This window comes from Schistocerca nitens, chromosome 3 (genome assembly GCF_023898315.1).
Source record: "Schistocerca nitens isolate TAMUIC-IGC-003100 chromosome 3, iqSchNite1.1, whole genome shotgun sequence".
NCBI classification, from domain to species: Eukaryota; Metazoa; Arthropoda; class Insecta; order Orthoptera; family Acrididae; genus Schistocerca; species Schistocerca nitens.
Window position 1 is genome coordinate 845,558,698 of NC_064616.1, and position 23,668 is coordinate 845,582,365.

The 23,668-nt window shown below is 41.6% G+C and overlaps 1 protein-coding gene across 2 annotated transcripts in view; it reads right to left on the bottom strand.

The window, feature by feature from the left end:
- LOC126249785 (organic cation transporter protein-like) overlaps positions 1-23,668 on the bottom strand; it is a 263,258-nt gene that overhangs the window by 222,858 nt on the left and 16,732 nt on the right. The window contains exon 1 of one of the 2 annotated variants that reach the window (XM_049951469.1): positions 6,636-6,766. The exons of the other annotated variant lie outside the window; for it this stretch is intronic. The gene's annotated coding sequence lies outside the window, so the exon portion shown is untranslated. Of the gene's footprint in view, positions 1-6,635; positions 6,767-23,668 lie in introns of those variants that run through there. 2 annotated transcript variants of the gene reach the window in all.

A 23,668-nucleotide genomic window follows, 5' to 3' on the forward strand; every position in this document is an offset into this window, starting at 1 on the left:
CCTCCCCCTCTATCTCTCAGACTGTCCCCTCCTACCCCTCTTTCTGTTGATCTGCTCTTACCACCGCTCTCTATATTTCTCCAGTCTCATCCCTCTGTCCATCTCCTCCTTTTTCCTATCTCTGACCATCTTCTCCTATCCCCTCTCCCTGTCCATCTCCTCTTCTTTCCTTTCCCGGCAGCCGGCCGATGTGGCCGAGCGGTTCTAGGTGCTTCAGTCCAGAACCGCGATGCTGCTACAGTCGCAGGTTCGAATCCTGCCTCGGGCATGGATGTGTGTGATGTCCTTAGGTTAGTTAGGTTTACATAGTTCTAAGTCTAGGGGACTGATGACTTCAGATGTTAAGTTCAAATGGCTCTGAGCACTACGGGACTTAACATATGTGGTCATCAGTCCGCTAGAACTTAGAACTACTTTAACCTAACTCACCTAAGGACATCACACACATCCATGCCCAAGGCAGGATTCGAACCTGCGATCGTAGCAATCGCGCGGTTCCAGACTGAGAGCCTAGAACCGCTCGGCCACTGCGGCCGGCAGATGTTAAGTCCCATAGTGCTTAGAGCCCTTTGAACCATTTGATCGCTTTATATCCATATCCATATCCTCCTCTCTCTCTCTCTTTCTCTCTCTCTCTCTCTCTCTCTCTCCATCTCCTGCTCTCCCAACTCCCTGTCCATCTCCTCTTCTTTCCTTTCTCTGGCCATTTCCTTCTCCCTGTCGATCTCCTCCTTCCCCCTCACTGTCTGTCCATCTCCGCTCCCCCTCCTCCTTATCTGTCCATGTTATCATCCCCCACTCCAATATGAGGCTGGTGCTTCTTATTCCCACAATATTTCTTTCCAGATCGTAACTAATATGTATACAAAATTTAGTTGGAATCGTTCCAGTGGTGTAGGGTGAGCTTATTACCTCTGGTTTTGTCTGTGTACGCACATGTCAGATCTGTTTCACATGTATTTGACATATTTCACTCGTATTTGTACACATATTTCACATGTACCTCTAGCGAATTTCCCCCTGAAGATTCATTTTCACGCAGCTTAATGTTTATGACGTCTTATCTCTTGGAATATGTACGGTACAGTAATATAATTTTGCACGTATATCCAGTGGTATATGTGGTGCCTAATGTCGTGAGAACGGAATTTGTAGCAGCGAAATAATAAATTCAATCGTCTGAATGATGCGGCAGTTTTTCACGCATCTCAATGTTGATGACATAATATCTCCTGAACTACGTGTAATATAATGATATAAATTTGCTGGTACATTCAGTGGTATAAGTGTATACTGTCCGCAAAATGTGGATCTAATACATTCAGTAGTAAAAGAGTAATAAATTAAAACGTCATGATTCATGTGGCAATTTTACTGCGTGTGCTGCGAAAATGTATTAAGCGATAAAATCTTTTGGTTTCATCGTTTTGTGGTCGCTTTCAGCGAGAACAAATTTTGTAAAGGTTCCATATTATGTGTAAGGTTTGTTACAAATCACTAAATGCTCTCATTCTCAAGTACTGAATGAATATAATATGAACATTCGCGCGTCTTTGATTGGTAGATATATATAAGGTAGCTTACGTGTTAATTCAGAGTATAAGCTATTTCCATTCCTAATTTCATCCAAATCCGTTCAGACGTTTCAGCGTGAGGGTGTAACTCACAAACGTTCGCATTTATGATGTACATAAGATGAATATATGAGTACCTCTAAATTTTAATATACTGTACTGGATATCGGAGAAATATGCTTCTATTGCAGTCAAATGGTTCAAATGGCTCTGGGCACTATGGGACTTAACATCTGAGGTCATTAGTCCCCTAGAACTTAGAACTACTTAAACCTAACTAACCTAAGGACATCACACACATCCATGCCCGAGGCAGGATTCAAATCTGCGACCGCAGCCGTCGCGCGGTTACGGACTGAATCGCCTAGAACCGCTCGGCCACCGCGGCCGGCTCTATTGCAGTCGTTTCGGATACAACTACTGAGGGAAATGTCAGTAATGGTAACCACGCGAGACAGAAATTTGCACTTTTTCAATAAGTATTAGGTACAACACTTTCCGACAAACTTTTGTTTTTGTCGTCGTCGTCGTAGCTGTTTATGAATGTAAATGAAAAGTGCGGGCGTTCTGCTGCAAGTTACTGTGTCTAGACCGCCAATCAGTGCCCCGTTCAATTTCTCTGTCAATTGGTGTAAGTGCGATTACAGCAGTACGTTATCCGTTTGTATTTTGTCGCATACAAAACGGCCTCTGTATGAAATTTTATCATTGATCCTGCTCTCTCGTTTCATTTTGTTACTAAATTGGAGCGCGCTGATCCGACTTTAGAAAATGTTAAATGTTGGGTACGTTAGAACAGTGTAACATACTCTTACAGAATGTTGATTATCGGCACTATGAAGTTACTGAAAAAAGATTGACACGTATGGAAAGTATCGATACCTAACTTACATATGACATACTATTACATCAATTTTGGCTTTAGGGTTACACATCGTCGTTAAAAGAGACTGTTTTACTTTCTGGCTTCCCACAATCTACGATTTAAAACTGGTGCCATGCGTCCGTCGTTTTCGTTCTTAGTCTTGAGTAATGTTTGGCAAAACACGTAAGAGTTGTTTGTTTCACCTTTTTCGTTTCCTAAAAAGTGATGTTACTGGTAGATGCAATTAATTTGATGGAGCGAAAAGAAAAGTGATGCGGCTTTGACCGTTATGGAAAGCCGGCCGCGGTGGCCGTGTGGTTCTAGGCGCTTCAGTCCGGGACCGTGCGACTGCTACGGTCGCAAGTTCGAATCCTGCCTCGGGCATGGGTGTGTGTGACGTGCATAGGTTAGTTAGGTTTAAGTAGTTCTAAGCCTAGGGGACTGATAATGTCATGTCCCATAGTGGTTGGTTGGTTTGGGGAAGGAGACCAGACAGCGAGGTCATCGGTCTCATCGGATTAGGGAAGGATGGGGAAGGAAGTCGGCCGTGCCCTTTGAAAGGAACCATCCCGGCATTTGCCTGGAGCGATTTAGGGAAATCACGGAAAACCTAAATCAGGATGGCCGGACGCGGGATTGAACCGTCGTCCTCCCGAATGCGAGTCCAGTGTCTAACCACTGCGCCACCTCGCTCGGTATATGTCCCATAGTGCTCAGAGCCATTTGAACCTTGTGGAAACGAAAACACTAGAATCACTAAGGCCAGATCAGGTGTAGAGATCGGGTATGGCTTGCGCCACTGTGAATCCGTGCTCTGTAGAACAACTGGACCGTTTTCTATGACGTCACTGAGGACACACTTTCGGATCGTACGTTAAACGAGTGTATGCATCCTAATATGGTGGTGGATATTCCTCAAGCACATGTTTTGCAAAGTAGGAGTTACGTGTACTCATGTGGGCAGGGACCAGAGATCGTAAGTAAGTGTTGCTTAAAGGATTAACTAAACGTTGTATTTTTTCTCAAACGTGATCTGATTACCTGAAGTCAAACTGTGTAAGCAATGTTGACAAAAAATAATGTTCAACTTCTCATGACCTGCCTTCTAGAATGATGTAGATATTCAGGTTACACTCGCTGATCTCATTTCAAATTCATAACTTCAAGCAGGCCACATGCAGTTGTGATTAACATAGTAGGTAGCATTTAGGATCATTTTCCAAGAGTAACTAGATGACTGCAGAATGTTTCCTCTTTTCTGGAACAAACTGACTTTTTATAACGAAATGTAACTGCCTGAACCCTTAATTCGACTAATAATCGGATGCCAACATTGTGTGTCCCAGTAACAGTTTAGGTAGGGAAACTTTCCATCTGTCAGATGTCTTTCGCAGGAGAAACGAGATAGGTATTTAATTTTGGATATTTTGTGAAATTACAAGTTACATTAACAGTAGTTAAAAGTGGACGACAGAAGCCTTTTGAGAATAGTGACCGAATGGTTTTCGTCAGAAAAGGGGGAAGCGTAAACAAAAGCACACTTAAAAAGGTCATTAAAGAAACACTTTATGAGGCATCATAGTAGGGGAAGACCACCGCAATAAACTTAAATCATTCGCAAAGCGAGATGTATTTCCCATAAGTCTGAGAAGCAGAGATTATATTAATAAAAATATCTTCATGCTGAAGTAAGTCATTACTGAAAAGAGTCAATGCAGTCATTAACGCACTAGGAGTATATTTTTGTGTTAAAAACACGCAACAACCACGTCACGCTATTGGATCATATAACAGATTCATTCTCTTGATAGGTCCTTGCTTTCAGCTTATCAAAGAAAACATTATCAGAGTTCTACTGTCTTTATCCACTTGTATTGGAAAGCTTACTAAGGTCAAAATGTAGGATCCAAATAAGATTTCTATATCATTTGTCCTATCAGAATCATCCAGAAAATGTACACTGTAACCACCACGGACTATGAACAGCTTTTTGCTGTATGACAGACAGCATACATACATATGCCTCACAAACAATTCAAAATTTCACAGTGGGGATCTATATACAGTTACAATTAAAAGTGAACTATCTTTCAGTATTAATTCACAAGCACGCACTTCTTTGCGCTGATCTTGGCAAATTCTACTTGTTTCAAGGTTTTGAACATGTGTCTCTCAACAAATGTAGTAACTCCTCCTTTTTCTACATTAGTTCTACATGGGTAAGATGCCAGAGTGTAATCTTTTATGTTTAACTTTTCTATCCCTGTGGTTCTGTGGTGTTCAGACTGGCACAAGATGTTGCTTAAAATCACTAAGGAGCTTTTCAAGCAACGGTTTTAAAAACTGCTGCAGTTTTTGAGCACAGTATTGTCGATTTTGTGTGTTCACTACAGCTCGTCAGCGGTGCTGGATTCCTTTAGGAGGAACCAGCTGCTGTCTGGGGCGTATTCAGGTCGCGGCTTGTTAAGCGGGCGCAACCAGAGCTCCTTGTTCAATTCGCGGCAGCCGTGCATTGATTCGTCACGTGCGTCGAGACCAGCGACCTTCCTGCGCGATTTACATATCTGCAGATTTATTTTCCTGTGATTACTCAGTGCGAATCCTTACGGTGAATCTTTGACTCGCCCTACGCTAACTACTGTCCAGTAAGAGTCAAAACGGCGACATGTCTTCCACGTAGTTTTCGGTCCAGTATATTCCTGTTACAGACATCATGCGTTGACTAATTGTTGAAAAGTTTCTTGATAATATAATAGGTCGAAATACGCTCAGCGAAACCGAGTGGAAACTCTGTGTGAATAGCCGCGCTCGCGCACGCGCACGTGTGTATGTGCGTGTGTGTTTAAGAAAACAATTATGACGAAGTATGCACACTGCTTTAATGAAGGAGAGATATCCATTGCGCCTCAAAAAATCATATTTGTCACTTGAATGCCTTACAAGTCATAGTAACAGATAAGAAATAGTGTGGGCCGAGCGGTTCTAGGCGCTACAGTCTGGAAACGCGCGACCGCTACGGTCGCAGGTTCGAATCCTGCCTCGAGCATGGATGTGTGTGATGTTAGGTTTAAGTAGTTCTAAGTTCTAGGGGACAGATGACCTCAGAAGTTAAGTCCCATAGTGCTCAGAGCCATTTCAACCAAAAAACTATGTTCATGAAACCTAGTGAAGCTGTACTTACATTTATAAAGACTTATTTAATGGGGATTTATTAAGATGTTTCCTACAATGATGGAAGAATTACTTGATCTAAACAAATTACTGAATCATCTTAAATCACGACTGAACTGGAATTGCGTGTCACTTTTAAAACTAGAAGAGTCACTAAAAGAAGAAGGGAACATGAATGAATGCTCAAGTTTTTTAAATCTTCACGAAAGAATAACTAAAAGCCTGTGGGCGATAAATATTACATATAAAGCGGTACAAGTTATCAAAATTTAAGCAAAGTTTTTTGAGTCATAATAAACTAGATATGATTTCCTAAATTACGGGAAGACTGAAATAAAGTTGTCACTGGCGTTGCTTGTCATCTTTTCATTTGCCACTCACACAAAATTAATTTTAAGCTTAAGACTCGTAAGTATATTGAAGAAGATATAGAATAGCTCACTATGACTATGCCTATTAGGCCATCCACGCACAGTTTATTTTACGTTCAGTTAATGCTTTCTGTTCTCCTGATCGTATTTGTACAATAGGAAGTAAAAACGAATGCAGTGTACTAGGATGTGCGGTTTCTTGAAGCTTGGACACAGGCGTTATCGTTCGAGATTTGGATTAGACTGATAAGTATTGCAAAACATTACGTCGAAAATCGGTAGAAACCACAGCAATAATACACAGATCGAAATGCATAATTTTAGTGTCTGTAACTGGGGATATAAACTAATGATAATTTGTGCATATTAAACAGCGTATTTATCCCGAACCATGGCAAAATTTAGTATAATATTCGCACACTTTCTTAGAATCCTATTCGCATAATAAACGAAAATTAAACATTCAAATGAAATTGTTTGAATCACAAGAAACGGAGAAGTCGAGGTGTGAGGTAGTTAACAGATGAACCTGTTGATTCTCTACATGTCACATATTTGAAGGCACACGCTTGATCCCCAGTCACATCGTCGTCAGCTTGAAACGATAGTCAAGAAAACAATGTGTGCTCGACAAAAGACGCCTATTGGCTGTACCTCTGAGGAGTTCCTGCAGTCAGCCCCCAGTGGACGCCCGGAGCCGCAACTCATGCCGCAGCCGCGCGGCAATGTGGCACAGCGGATCAGCTGGCCTCTGCGGCGATGGGCGCTGGGAACGAGCGAGCCGGCGCGCAATTACTGCCAGTTTGACGCTTCTGAAGGCGCTGGAAGCCTGCCAGCTCCACGCGCTCTTAGTTGTGGCGCCGTAGATGCAATTAGTATTGAATTCTGCACGCCTTCCGGAGCTCTGTGCGTTCGGCTATGCAAGTACCCATCTGGCTATAATACCTGCTAAAATGCTCTCGAACCAATTTGATATAGAGGGTGGTCCACTGATCGTCACCGGGCCAAATATCTCACGAAATAAGCGTCAAACGAAAAAACTACAAAGACCGAAAGTTGTCTACCATGAAGGGGGAAACCATATGGCGCTATGGTTGGCCCTCTAGATGGCGCTGCCATAGCTCAAACGGATATCAACTGCGTTTTTTAAAATAGGAACCCCCATTAATATTACATATTCGTGTAGTACGCAAAGAAATATGAATGTTTTAGTTGAACCACTCTTTTCGCTTTATGATAGATGGCGCTGTAATATTCACAAACATACGGCTCACAATTTTAGACGAAAAGTTGGTAACAGGTAGGTTTTTTTAAATTAAAATACAGAACGTAGTTACGTTTGAACGTTTTATTTAGGTTGTTCCAATGTGATACATGTACCTTTGTGAACTTATCATTTCTGAGAACGCATGCTGTTACAGCGTGATTACCTGTAAATACCACATTAATGCAATAAATGCTCAAAATGATGTCCGTCAACCTCAATGCATTTGGCAATACGTGTAACGATATTCCTCTCAACAGCGAATAGTTCGCCTTCCGTAATGTTCGCACATGCATTGACAATGCGCTGACGCATGTTGTCAGGCGTTGTCGGTGGATCACGATGGCAAATATCCTTCAACTTTTCCCACAGAAAGAAATCCGGGGACGTCAGATCTGGTGAAAGTGCTGGCCATGGTATGGTGCTTCGACGACCAATCCACCTGTCATGAAATATGCTATTCAATACCGCTTCAACCACACGCGAGCTATGTGCCGGACATCCATCATGTTGGAAGTAAATAGCCATTCTGTCATGCAGTGAAACATCTTGTAGTAACATCGATAAAATGGGCGCCAGTTATCCTTCTCCCCATAATGCCGCACCATACATTAACCCGCCAAGGCCGCTGATGTTCCACTTGTCGCAGCCATCGTGGATTTTCCCTTGCCAAATAGTGCATATTATGCCGGTTTACGTTACCGCTGTTGGTGAATGACGCTTCGTCGCTAAATAGAAAGTGTGCAAAAAACCTGTCATCGTCCCGTAATTTCTCTTGTGCCCAGTGGCAGAACTGTACACGACGTTCAGAGTCGTCGCCATGCAATTCCTGGTGCACAGAAATATGGTACGGGTGCAATCGTTGTTGACGTAGCATTCTCAACACCGACGTTTTTGAGATTCCCGATTCTCGCGCAATTTGTCTGCTACTGATGTGCAGAACTGCCGCGACAGCAGCTAAAAAACCTACTTGGGCATCATTATTTGTTGCTGATCGTGGTTGACGTTTCACATGTGTCTGAACACTTCCTGTTTCCTTAAATAACGTAACTATCCGGCGAATGGTCCGGACATTTGGATGATGTCGTCCAGGATACCGAGCAGCATACATAGCACACACACGTTGGGCATTTTGGTCGCAATAGCCTTACATCGACAAGATATCGACCTTTTCCGCAATTGGTAAACGGTCCATTTTAACACGGGTAATGTATCACGAGGCAAATACCGTCCGCACTGGCGGAATGTTACGTGATACCACGTACTTATACGTTTGTGACTATTACAGCGCCATCTATCACAAAGCGAAAAAAGTGGTCCAACTAAAACATTCATATCTCTTTACGTACTACATGAATATGTAATAAAAATGGGGGTTCCTATTTAAAAAAACGCCGTTGATATCCGTTTGACCTATGGCAGCGCCATCTAGAGGGGCAACCATAGCGCCATCTGGTTTCCCCCTTCAAGCTAGACGAGTTTCATTCTTCGTAGTTTTTTCGTTTGATGCTTATTTAGCGAGATATTTGGCCCGGTCACTATTAATGGACCACCCTGTAGATGATAGAAGAGCTTTTCTTGATACTCAACACGTTGTAGAAAGAGTAATACTATCTTGACGGTTAGGAGATGTAAATAAAAAAATTACTCTCGAGAAGGCACAACGAACCCTTTACTTCGCACGATGTGGCGACATTGCTACGACAATGCACTCGCATTCGTGGTCGCCGCGGTTAGAGCTCGTCTTGCCATCTAGCTACATCTACATGGATACTCTGCAAATCACATTCAAGTGCCTGGCAGAGGGTTCATCGAACCACCTTCACAATTCTCTATTATTCCAATCTTGTATAGGAAGAACACCTACATCTTTCTCTACGAGCCCTGATTTCCCTTATTTTATCGTGGTGATCGTTTCTCCCTATGTAGGTCGGTGTCAACAAAATATTTTCGCATTTGGAGGAGAAAGTTGGTGATTGGAATTTCGTGAAAAGGTTCCGTCGCAACGAAAAATGCCTTTCTTTTAATGACTTCCTGCCCAAATCCTGTATCATTTCTGTGACACTCTCTCCCATATTTCTCGATAGTACAAAACGTGCTGCCTTTCTTTGAACTTTTTCGAAGTACTCCGTCAGTCCTATCTAGTAAGGATCCCACATCGCGTAGCAGTATTCTAAAAGAGGATGGAGAAGCGTAGTGTAGGCAGGCTCTTTTGTAGGTCTGTTACATTTTCTATGTGTCCTGCCAATAAAACGCAGTCTTTGGTTAGCCCTCCCCACAACATTTTCTATGTATTCCTTCCAATTTAAGTTGTTCGTAATTGTAACACCTAGGTATTTAGTTGAATTTACGGCTTATAGATTAGACTGTAACCGAAGCTTAACGAGTTCCTTTTAGCACGCATGTGGATGACCTCACACTTTTCTTTATTTAGGGTCAGCTGCCGCTTTTCGCACCATTCAGATATCTTTTCTAAATCGTTTTGCAGTTTGTTTTAATCTTCTGATGACTTTATTAGTCGATAAACGACAGCGTCATCTGCAAACAACGGAAGGCGGCTGCTCAGATTGTCTCCCAAATCGTTTATATGGATAAGGAACAGTAAAGGGCCTATAACCCTACCATGGGGAACACCAGAAATCACTTCTGTTTTACTCGATGACTTTCCGCCAACTACTACGAACTGTAACCTCTCTGACAGGAAATCACAAATCCAGTCACATAACTGACACGATATTCCATAAGCACGCAATTTCACTACGAGCCGCTTGTGTGGTACAGTGTCAAAAGCCTTCCGGAAATCCAGAAATACGGAATCGATCTGAAATCCCTTGTCAATAGCACTCAACACTTCATGCGAATAAAGAGCTAGTTGTGTTTCACAGGAACGATGTTTTCTAAACCCATGCTGACTGTGTGTCCATAGACCGTTTTTCTTCAAGGTAGTTCATAATGTTTGAACACAATATATGTTCCAAAATCCTGCTGCATATCGACGTTAGCGGTATGGGCCTGTAATTTAGTGGATTACTCCTACTACCTTTCTTGAATAGTGGTGTGACCTGTGCAACTTTCCTGTCTTTGGGTACGGATCTTTGTTCAAAAATGGATGTGGAATCTTATGAGACTTAACTGCTAAGGTCATCAGTTCCTAAGCTTACACACTACTTAACCTAAATTATCCTAAGGACAAACACACACACCCATGCCCCAGAGAGGACTCGAACCTCCGCCGGGACCAGCCGCACAGCCCATGACTGCAGCGCCTAATACCGCTCGGCTAATCCCGCGCGGCACGGATCTTTCGCAATTGTTATACAGGCTGGACCAGAAGATTTGCTTTTATTAAGTGAAGTGTAAGGGAAGTGTAACAAAGTTCGCGATACTACTGCTCTTCTTCGACCAGTCACATTGGTCTCCGCACTACTTTTTTGAAATGAACATTGTTACGACATATTTACCAGTAATGGAGCTTTAGATCTATATTAGGAGGGCGTGTATTTCATTTTGGTATTTGGAGGGATGCCTTGTCGACTTACATGTATAATTTTCCTGTGAGTCTTGTAGTTTCCGCGAAGTCATCTTCTGAAACCCTGTAGATACCTATGAATAACCCTGTATAAACTGACAGCATTAAGCAACGGGACTCCTTTGGCTGTTCGGTAGTTTTGCTGCAGTGTGGTACCAAGACTGGCCTTCCTAACAAATTTTCTGTACATAGTGCAGAAGAATCCCGAAAGCAATGGAACAGATGAGTCATCATCAATGTAAAAAGTTTGTCATGTGCTCCAATTTCCTTAGCGTACTAAAAGCATTACAAGTGATTTACCCAGCACAAAAACTGAACAGAAACAAGCAGTACACACTTTTGCTACAATGGTTAGGGGAACACACATCATTCTGCTTGTTAGCCCAGGGCGTGGGAATGTGGTAAAATGAGCACGCGAATATAAAAGTCAAGATAACATTCAGGAATCACAATGTGTCCGTCCCGTGCAGGTTGTAATCTCACTGAGTCAGAGCGCTATGCAGCTGTGTAAGGAGTGACTGGTGGTGCGGGATAATAAGCTGTGTCGAATCAAGCCAGCTGACCGGACGTGGGATACCTCATACTGCTCATTCAGACAGGACGAATTTATCCTAACTCCCCTCCGAATAACACGCACTCATGCTATAGACGGCTTCATACTCCGTTGTGACGCATCCACAACCGGTGGTCCTCCTGGTTCACAAATCACTGTACAGCACACTTTAACAGAGTGAAGAGACAGAGAAATGGAGAAGTATCAAACTTATGTTGGGGCCACCACTGGTTTTAACTAAGAGTGGAAAAAATTTAAAAATTTTCTAAATTGCCTAGACATTGGCCTGAACTTTTAGGATGGAGGATTTAGTGTATTACAAAACGCATGGCTTATTATACCCTTTAAGTACAGTCCTCATCCAGCCACGCTTTTCACAGTATTAGCTTAGCCTTCCTCTGTCAACGTTTTTTAACTGAAGATGTTTTCAGTGTGGCTGCATGCGTGTCAGTGTGTGTGTGTGTGTGTGTGTGTGTGTGTGAGTGATTTGTGAAAACGAGTACTACTGCTTTGTACGGTGTGCTTACGTAGTGGTTACAGAAATGTGAGTCTATAGTTAACTTTTATTCGAATATCAGACGCGTAAATTGCGCGAACTCCAGTGGAGAATGCGTACCATTTATCAACGACTACAATTATGTGCGAATGTACAGCCAAAGTTACACTCTAAGAAAAAAAAAAGACTCACAGTTAAGAAATTACCCGAATGGGAAATCGGTAGATGTAATGTATATGTACAGGCAAACAAAGCTGTACAAGTTCAGAAAAATTGGAAGATTTATTCAAGAGAAAGAGCGTCTCAAATTTAGCACGTCAATAACGCGTTGGTTCATCTCTGGCGCTTGTGCAAGCACTTATTCTGCTTGACAATGATTGATGGAGTTGTTGGATGACACCTGAGGGATACTGTACCAAATTCTGTCTAATGGACCGGTTACATCGTCAGAATCCCAAGCTGGTCCGAGTCCCTGCCCATAATGCCCCAAATGTTCTCAATTGGAGAAACATCCGGCGATCTTGCTAGCCAAGGTATGGTTTGGCAAGCACGAAGCAGAGGAGTCGCCCTCTGCGGGTGGCCACATCTTGCCGAAATGTAAGGTGAAGATGGCTTGCCATGAAGGGCAACAAAACGGGCCGTAGAATATCTTCGACAGTGGTGAGGTACAACCTGACTGTAAGTTCCAACACCCAGGAGTGATGATCTGGTGCGCAATTTCTTTTCATAACTGGACCCCTATGGTTGTCATCCGAGACACCCTCACAACACAGAGGTACGTCGGCGATATTCTGCACACCATTTTCTTGTCCTTCATGACAAGCCATCCTGGGTTTAAATTTAAGCAAGATAATACCCTCTTACACACGGCGAGAGTTTCTACTTCTTGTCTTCGTGCTTGCCAAACCCTACCTTGGCCAGCAAGGTTGCTGGATTGCTCCACAATTGAGAAATTTTGGAACATTATGGGCAGGACCTCCTACCAGCTTGGGATTCTGACGATCTCACGCACCAATTGGACGGAATTTGGCACGATATCCCTCAATCCCTCAAGAGGACATCCAGCAACTCTATGAATGCCAAGCAGAATAATTGCTTGCATAAGGTCCTAAGGTGAATCAACGCGTTATTGACTTGCTCAGGTTGTGAAGCTGTTTCTCTTAATAAATCATCCATGTATATTCACATAAAGCAGCGAAGTTTTAAAGCCACTACGGATAAAATAATATTACACTGTTACGAAAAGCTACGAGTGCTAGGAAATCAGAAAAGAACAACAATCAAGTTTTGCTGTTAAACTGAGTCGTCGGATGACCGTTTTGTTTTCGTTTATAGTTGAGGGAACAGCATCAAAAAGTTCTTCTTTTTCAATGTGTTGTCACGCTTGTTTTGAAATTGGGTTAGTAGCGAGACCTTCAGACAACAGAGACGTCTTGTTTTCTTTTCTTGGTCATGCATTTCTTATTATACAGTAAATGCAGACAGATGCTGATTCTCTGACGTCTTAGCTTTAGTGTAAGGTTACTTTGATGCCATAATGATATTCAAATCAAAATGGACCAGTCGTCATAAAATATAGCGATAGACTCCTTACTTGAATAATAATCTGCACAAAGGTTAAGCATATTTCTCTTCGGGAGTCGACTGTCAGTGCCTTGTAGCAGAGTATTTTGCCGTGTGACTCTTCACTATTTTAGTGACTCAGGGTAAAACATTTGTGGTCATCATTTAGAAAGGGAAAAGAACGTGTGTCACTTGTTTCTCCAGTAGCATAAGAATTATTATGTGAAAGTTCATTTCAGGTGTAGACATGAACTTAGTGAAAATTTCTCTAAATAATTATTTTAGGACACCGATTTTCACTTGACTGTGCCTAATAAGTTACGCAAATCTCGATAGTGAATATTCACCTACAAACGGTTCTATTTTCCTAAATTTATAGCCTTTCCTATTACGATGGTCATTCCGTAAGTCATGGCAACTATGATATATCTTGCGATAATGCGACAACATGAGAATTCCACGATGTACATTGAACCGGTACGGCCAACATAAAGTACAATTCTAGTACAGGGGGTCACGGTAGAAGTTGAAATGAAACACACCCATTGGAACTCTGCGTAAATTTATTGTGCACAGGTAAAAATGGAATAAAAATGAATCATAACTAACTGCTGTGCTTTAAAATAGTCTCCCAGTACATACACACAGCGCTGCCAGCAAAGGGAAAGGCACTGACATTGCCATCAGTGTGTGCCACCTGTCACCGAAATGCCGTGAGGACATTCGCCCTGTTCGCAAAGCGCCAACCACGCAGTGGTTTCTTCAGTTATGGAAAGAGGTCAACGTCGCGTGGACTGACGTTTGATGTCTAGGGTGAGTGGGGGAAGATCGATCCTGTAGCACGGCCAACCTCACACTGAATGTTTCGGGCGCTGGTACTGACAAGGGAACCTCCCCATCGCACCCCCCTCAGATTTAGTTATAAGTTGGCACAGTGGATAGGCCTTGAAAAACTGAACGCAGATCAATCGAGAAAACAGGAGGAAGTTTTGTGGAACTATGAAAAAATAAGTAAAATATACAAACTGAGTAGTCCATGTTCAAGATAAGCAACATCAAGCATAGCGACTCTTCAGGAGCGGCGTGGTCCCGTGGTTGGCGTGAACAACTGCGGAACGAGAGATCCTTGGTTCAAGTCTTCCCTCGGGTGAAAATTTTACTTTATTTGTTTTCGCAAAGTTGTGATCTGTCAGTTCGTTCATTGACGTATCTGTTCACTGTAATAAGTTTAGTGTCTGTGTTTTGCGACCGCACCGCAAAACCGTGCGATTAGTAGACGAAAGTACGTTCCTCTCCAATGGGAACCGAAAACATTTCATCGCAAGGTCATAGGTCAACCGATTCCTCCACAGCAAAACACGTCTGATAATTCTATACGACACTGGTGACGGCATGTACGTCACATGACAGGAATATGTTGTCGACCCACCTAACTTGCACACTTGGCGAATGGGTAAAAAGATTCTTCTACCTTGCCCGATTTAGGTTTTCTTGTGGATGTGATAATAACTCCCAAAAAAGTGATGAAAACATAAGAGTTTGTCACATAAACTGCAACAAATGAATGCAACAGTTTCACAGTCACACAGTTTTCCCTGTGCTCTGTCAAAACATATGTTTTTAACAATTTTGGTAAACATTTTTGGAATACAGTGATCAATTAATTGTTATATTTAGATTAAAGTTCAGTCTTGATCACGTTATGTCTGTTTTAATGAGTAACCGGTTTCGCTTTTTTCTATAAAACCATCATCAGATCCAAAGGAGCCAATGGGTCTGATGATGGTTTTATAGAAAAAAGCGAAACCGGTTACTCATTAAAACAGACATAACGTGATCAAGACTGAACTTTAATCTAAATATAATATGTTTTTAACATTTTCCAATTTTTTCCGTGTGTCAAATCTTGCATATGTCCAAGCAAATCTGAACATGTCCTGGAATTTTCGAGAGCGAAGTTCATTGTGTGAGTGCCTGAACTTTGATAATTGACACACGTCAATTGTTAGAAAATAAAAAAGTAAAAATATTTACTCGAGGGCCTCTCGTACCGCAGTTGCTTACGCTAACCACGAGACCACGGCACTCCTGAGATCACACTGTCCTCGATGAGGCTTATGTTACACATCGACTACTCAATTTGTATATTTTGCTTATTTTTTTCATAGTTCGACAAAACTTTTTCCTGTTTTCTCGATTGATCTGTGTTCAGTTTTTCAAGGTATATCCACTGTGCCAACTTATAACTAAATCTGAGGGGGGTGCGATGGGGAGGTTCCCTTGTGAGCCATCCTCGCGTGCGGCCGCTATCTGTCGGTTGATTTCGAACGTGTTTCCTGCCATTACGGTGCTGCCATACGTTCACAGGGTGTACCTTAGCTGTCATGTATTATGGAATGATCCTCGTAGTCCATCACAAATGTACCTTAACGTGTGCACTGCTCCACAACCAGACAAGTTCCTACACACTTCGCTTCCTGAACACCAAGGACCTTAACGTTGTTAACTGCCTGGATTTGATTTTTAGGTGAGTTTATCATTCCCTTGAGTGAACACCTGGCTGTTACATGATACAGGCGTTAAAATCATCGCAGATTACAAAAAATTTGTAGAACAAATATATTCAAAGCACTAACTGTTATTGACGTTCTATCTAACTTACGTCGTCAGACAATCTTGTTCCTAATTCATGAGACTTAGATGCACGTTACAGTATGAACAGGGCGTGATCTTCAGTTTTTTGGCACTTAACGGCGATGTTCACACTTTAGTCTCACAATGGAGTTGAATTAGTGCACTCTTTCATGCGTTTCGTTTAATAATACATCATCTCAAAAACGACAAAAAGGTGACGTTACGATCCTTGAAGTTTCGAAGACAGTTCTGTAGGAAGTCAAAGCGTTAGCATTAATGCACCAGGCATTCCAGAGGCGGCCGCGAATGTAACAGTATGTGTCTGACACTAATCTGGAAATAGCATTGGAGCAATGAGGCTGCATCAAGTTTTTTGAGTCTTCTAGCGTTTATGGGCGAGAATTCGTCGAAATCGACGCGAATGTCGAGAGGCAGGTTCCTGGTTGCTGCTCCATGACGACACCCCAGCGCATAAAGCAAAGTTCGTTCACGAGTTTTCGGCTAGCAAATGGATCACAGTCCTGGATCACCCCCTGTATTCGGCGGATTTGCCCCCAGCCGACTTCTGTTTGTTCCCCATACTGAAGTTGGTAATGAAAGGACACCGATATGAGGCAGTTAATGACATCAAAGAAAATTTTACTACAGTACTAAATGCAACTCCAAAAAAGGACTACAGTGACCGTTTCCGAACCCTTTTAAAACATTTTAAGCTGTGTTTTGATTCAGAGGAAGCCGGCCAGAGTGGCGGAGCGGTTCTAGGCGCTTCAGTCTGGAAACGCGCTACCGCTACGGTCGCAGGTTTGAATCGTGCCTCGGGCATGGATGTGTGTGATGTCCTTAGGTTAGTTAGGTTTAAGTAGTTCTAAGTTGTAGGGGACTGATGACCTCATATCTTAAGTCTCATAGTGCTCAGAGCCATTTGAACCATTTTTTTTATTCAGAGGGGACTATTTTGAACAAACACAGTGATTTTGTGGACATAATCCATGAGTTTTACTTTCCACAGCAGTGTCCTAACGGAACTGCGACACGCTGTGTATGTTTTAAGCACTACTTTATTTGTGCTAGAATAAGAGTGAAAATCGTTGTTGGCGATGTTGAAAGATTCATTGTAACATTCGTCCAAAATAAATTATGGAAATTAGTTAACCGTTACCGTGCTCTTCTAAGTTACTTCGATTAATTTAAAAACAAATTCGCCATTCAAATGGTTCAAATGGCTTTGAGCACTATGGGACTTAACTTCTGAGGTCATCAGTCCCCTAGAACTTAGAACTACTTAAACCTAACTAACCTAAGGACATCACACACATCCATACCGGAGGCAGGATTCGAACCTCCGACCGCAGCGGTCGCGCGGTTCCAGACTGAAGTGCCTAGAACCGCTCGGCCACTCCGGCCGGCCATTCGCCATTCAATAACTTATGTAGTACTATAAATAAATTCATTCTGATAGTGTACAATTTTTCAGACAAATATCGTTGGCTTTTTTTTAAAAAAAAAGATACTTCTCATTGAGTGCAACTATCAGGCAGCCATCGCTTGTGAAAGGCCACGAACTTCATCAGAAGGTGCATCAAGTCTATAATGGTTCTAGGCGCTGCTACGGTCGCAGGTTCGAGACCTACCTCGGGCATGGATGTGTGTGATGTCCTTAGGTTGGTTAGGTTGAAGTAGTTCTAAGTTCTAGGGGACTGATGACCTTAGATGTTAAGTCCCATAGTTCTCGGAGCCATTTGAACCATCCATCTATAATAGTACAGTAAAAGCGTAATAAACACGGCATAATGACTACCGTAGTTAATAAGGAACGTTTCAGTGTTGTCGCAAATAAATAATAAATACGCATTTATTGTCTTACTTTATCCTTACTTTAAATGGACCATCGTTATTGTCTCTTAAGTATTCTTGATAAGGCGAAAATTTATTTCGAATTTGGTATGTTACAGAATCCTTTGCGATGAAAAATCATCCCCGAGAGTCACCGGATGAAAAGAGACGTGATGACTACGGTGACTGTCTCCTTCTCTGCGCACGGCTCGGAAGGAAGCGCCAGAGGTGCGCAGAGCCACTCCACACTGTTCGATTTGAATGATGCACAGAGGGTCTGCAGTGGCGGCGGCGCCGTCCTTGACCTTCGTCGGCGAGGTGTCAGCGACTTGCTCCCGGCAACAGGCTAACGCTTTCTGCGCAGCAAAAAGGAGCTCGCACGCTCCTCTAGCATCCGACGGAAATTTTATGTTTGGAGCGTGACCTTCCACAGCTTTCCCAGTGTGCGAACGGAAAATTACAGGCAACTACGCACGATTGTCATGCTGCTGAATCTGAATAATTGTGCTCTGGATACTACAATGTTGTACATTCCTTTTGCTAATAGACAGGAAAAGCTTGAAGCCTGATCTCCTTGGTTACTTTTCCCGTGGTTGGATGCAGCTGCCCTCTGTTCGTTCCGTGACTCACTTGTCAAGGGTCACTGACTTACCGTATAAATACGTCAGTCACGAAGTGCCGGCTCGATTCAGTTGTGCAGTAATGTTAATTGATATTATTCACAGCTGTAATAAGAAAGACTGACTGCTCTGTAACTGGATGTAAACCGGGATTCGAGGCAAAAAAAAGTAATACCGATTTTTGGCCTTAAACGATTTTTGGCCTTAAATATAATGTAATGAATTTAATTGACGAAAGGAGTAAATGTAAAAAATTGACAATAAGTGCAAAACGACAAAGCAGGAATGGCTAGGTGACAAATGTAAGGCTGTAAAAACATGAATGACCATGGGAAAGAGAAATTCTGTCTATAGAAAAATGAAGAGGTCTCTGGAGAAAAGAGAAGCATCTGCATGTATATTACGAGCTCAGAAAGCAATTCTGTTTGTAATGGTTCTTTATTTACGTGACCATTACGGCACTCCAACCCCAGTTCTCGATACCAGTAATATCGTACTACTTTTCTGCGAACTAACAGACATATTTTTGTGACAATATTCACATTTGGTTTTATTAATGTATAGGCACTCCGATGTATCGATATATTACAGTGATATGGTTCTTGTGTGTATTCATTTCTGTGAGACTGTCATAATCTTCGACTTACTAGTAATCGTTTTGGAGCGAATGAGCACAGAGCAGTCTTTGTTTCACTTTGCAGAAATTAAGTTGTTATCTCGCTTTGTAAAAGAACAATCAAGTCTTGTGTTTGGTTAAAGTGGAAATTAAATATATTAAGATTGATACAAAACTGTTTTCTTTATGATGTGACAATTAAGAAGAAGTATATGTGAATTTACAAGAAGATTAATAAAAATGTGGATCGTGAACACCAAGTCAAAAATTATTTCTACCATACCATTGTTCTGATCTGGGATTGTTTGGTCATTAAGAATTTCCTGAAAAAGGCATTTGTTAGGTCTTCAAATATTGCTAAAATACAGATCTGGACCTTCTAGCGGTCAAAGTGGAATCACCTTAGAATCAACAAGATGAGCCATAACAACTTCGACGAAATCTACGTGGGAATCCCTTCAAGGTAAGTGCCAAAATTAATGACTTTTTTTACAGTGGCTTCATTATTTCCATTTTGACGATACCATCCACAGTCAATAAATTTGTTGTTGCCAGATAAAGCGAACATATGCTGCGTGAGCAACATTATTAATCTGATTTCTAAACTACTTTGCAAGTGGTGGCATTGATAGATGTTCCAAGCAACGAAAGGAAGCCTGAAAGTCAGAAGGAATATATTGAAGGTCTATGCGAAGGGGAAAAAACCTTGAAGACAGTATTATAGAAAGAGAAGAGGAAGTGGATAAGGGTTACATGGGAGATATAATACTGTGAGAAGACTTATATAAGGGACTGAAAGACTTATGTTAAAACAAGATCCCTGTAGTAGACGACAGCCCCTAAGGATTACTAAGACTTTTGAGAGAGCCAACCCTGACACAACCATTAGAACAGTACCCCAAATACGTAAAACAGGCTAACTACCCTCAGAATTCAAGCGGACTGTAATAATATCAATTCTAGATGCTAAGAGGTGTGAATATTACCGAATCATCATTTTAATAGCTCATGGTTGCAAAATACTGACTCAAATTATTTGCAGAAGAATGGAAAAGCTTGGAGAAGTCGAAACCGATCAGTCTGGGCTCCAGATAAATGTAGGAACCCGCAATGGAATACTGATCTTATGACATATCTTATAAGATAACCTGAAGAAAGGCAACCCTACATTCATAGCAATTTTAGATTTAAAGAAAACTTCTGACATTATTCACTGGAATACACTATTTGAAATTTTGAAGGTAACAGGAGTAAAATACAAAGGGTGAAGAGTTTTCTACACTTGTACGGAAACCACACTACAATTAGAAGCGTCGAAGGATATGAAAGGAAGTCAGTAGCTGAAAATGCAGTTAGACAGGTATTCACTCTGTACATTAAGCAGACAGTAAAGGTAACCAAGAAGAAATTTGGAAAGAGGATTAAAGTTCAGGAAGAAGAAATAAAAAAATGAGGGTTTCTGGTGATATTTTAATTCTTTCAGAGACGGCAAAGGACTTAGAAAATCAGATGAAAGGAGTGGATACTGTCTTAAAAGCTGTTGCAAGATGACCAACAACAAAAGTAAAACAAGGGTAATGAAATGTAGTCAGATTATATCAGGTGATGCTGATATAATTAGATTAGGAAATGAGACATTAAAACAGTCGAAGGGTTTTTCTATTTGGGCAGAAAATAACTCACGATAGACTAAGTTGAGTGAATAGAAAATACAGACTGGCAACACCAAGAGAAGCGTTCCTGAAAAAGATAAGTTTTTTAATGCCGAATACAAATTTAAGTGTTAAGATTTTTTTCTGAAGGTATTTGTGTGTATTGTAGCCTTGTGAGGGACGTGGACATTAGACAGTTCAGACACGAATATGAAATCTTTTGAAATATGGTAATATCGAAGAATTCTGAAGATTAGGTTAGTAGATGTGGTTATTAGTGAAGAAATACTGAGTTGATCAGAAAAACAAATTTGTAATACAATTTGACTGAAAGAAGGGATGTGTTGATAGAACACATCCTGATAAATCATGGAATCGCCAGTTTGATAATGGAAGGAAGTGTGGGGATAAAAATTGTAGGAGACCAAGCCTTGTCTACTGTAAGCAGGTTTAAACGGATTTAGGTTGCAGTACATATGCAGAGATGAAGAACTTGCACAGGGCAGAATACCATGGAGAGCTGCATGTCTTAGGACGCCGCGCGGTCTAGGGCGCCATGTCACGGACTGCACGGCACCTCCCGCTGGAGGTTCGAGCCTTCCCTCGGGCATGGGTATGTGTATTGTTCTTGCCATAAGTTAGTTTAAGTAGTGTGTAAGAATAGGGACCGATGACCTCACTTAGAAATTCACACACATTTGAACATTTTTGTCTTAGGACGGAGTACCACAACAAAAACAACTATTAATGTACAGTGTGTGTGCGTATATGTGTAGGGGTGGGGGTTAATACTATTTTTTATAAAAAATTTCAGATGTACATACAATTATAGATCAAACTCATAGTGATACAAATGAAAGATAAAGTACAGAGTATGACAATCTTTACAATTATCAAATAGCAGTGCTCCGATTGAAGGGTTCTGAATTGGTTGTGGTCGCATATAAAATAGCACAGTAATGATACATCTGTTTATCTGTAATGTAGCTGTAATTCATTTAATGAAAGACACGAAAGCAAATCTGTGCAAGAAATAAAAAAATAAACTAAAAGAAACAGAAACTCTTACCTGGAAATTTGGTAATTTTTGTCAGCGAAATCAAACAACATCCTGATAAATCATCACAAAAACCACCAATCGAGACGTACAAAATCCAGTTCACTAAAGAGAAATCTACGGTTCGCGCATATACAATAAAATACAAATGATGGGGTACACACTGAATAGCCAATAAAAAGCACCTGACATTCAGGTCAAGAGAAAGTTAATAAACGCACAGAGAATGTACATGTCCACATCTACATTCTGAAAATCACTGTAATTTGCACGGCAGAGGATTAAAATGTGTGTGAAATCTTATGGGACTTAACTGCTAAGGTCATCAGTCCCGAAGCTTACACGCTACTTAACCTAAATTATCCTAAAAACAGACACACACACCCGTGCCCGAGGGAGGACTCGAACCTCCGCCGGGACCAGCCGCACAGCAGAGGGTTACTGTCTTGTGTAATGTATCAAAGTTTTTCATTCCATTCACGACTGCAGCGGTGAGAGAAGTGTTGGTTACATGCCTGTATGTGAACTATTATTAATCTAGTTTAATCTTCATTCTCTCTACAGAACAGATACGTAGGAGATTTAGAACACTCGTTCCTTCTGTCCCAAAAAACCGTTTCTAGAAATCTAAGCAGTTTTCCAAAAGGCGTTAGATGTCTTTCATCGAGTGTTTACTATTTAAAATATTTGAGCTCTATTGTGACGCTCTGCTGTGAGTCGGGCAAGGCGTGACCTATCGAGCTGTCCTTTGTATATGTTCAGTGCCCTCTGTTCAGTGGCTGCTCGTGAGTATACATTCTTGGTGTTTACAAATTTTTAGATTCAGAGGCCGGCCGAAGTGGCCGTGCGGTTAAAGGTGTTGCAGTCTGGAACCGCAAGACCGCTACGGTCGCAGGTTCGAATCCTGCCTCGGGCATGGATGTTTGTGATGTCCTTAGGTTAGTTAGGTTTAACTAGTTCTAAGTGGCCGTGCGGTTAAAGGTGCTGCAGTCTGGAACCGCAAGACCGCTACGGTCGCAGGTTCGAATCCTGCCTCGGGCATGGATGTTTGTGATGTCCTTAGGTTAGTTAGGTTTAACTAGTTCTAAGTTCTAGGGGCTTAATGACCCCAGCAGTTGAGTCCCATAGTGCTCAGAGCCATTTGAACCAGCCATTTAGATTCAGATAAATTCAGGAGTGTTAAATGAATAGCACCTGCTATATAACAGTTATGCTTATCAGCAAATTTATACAACTACAACCACTGCCAATAATAACAACAACAGTAATAATAATAATTATGATAATAATAAGATGCATACCTTTTCTGACAAAAGAAAGAATTGTTCTTGTGAAATTCTGTAGTTTTTTACACAATTAAGTACAGTTTAGGGCAATAACGAAATAATGTGTAAGCTTTCGCAACTCCCCGCTCCGCATTTTTGTGTAAGTGGGAATTTTTCGCTTTCCCATTTTTTTTGGACAAATGTACAAGTTCCCTAACAGATGTATTTAAAAAAATGTTCAAATGTGTGTGAAATCTTATGGGACTTAACTGCTAAGGTCATCAGTCCCTAAGCTTACACACTACTTAACCTAAATTATCCTAAGGCCAAACACACACACCCATGCCCGAGGGAGCACTCGAATCTCCGCCGGGACCAGCCGCACAGTCCGTGACTGCAGCGCTTAGACAGATGTATTAGTTCGCGAATTTACTTCCGGGTTGAAAATCAGATATTCTTACGCTGCACCCACAGAACAACTTGTGCTAACCTGTTTAATGTTCGCTTGTAGTCACGCTTATTTGATTTCGTTACTCCCTCAATCAAAGGTTCTGTTCTTGTGGGCCCTAGTTCCTTTGCAGCTAAATTTTCCTGATAAATTCCTT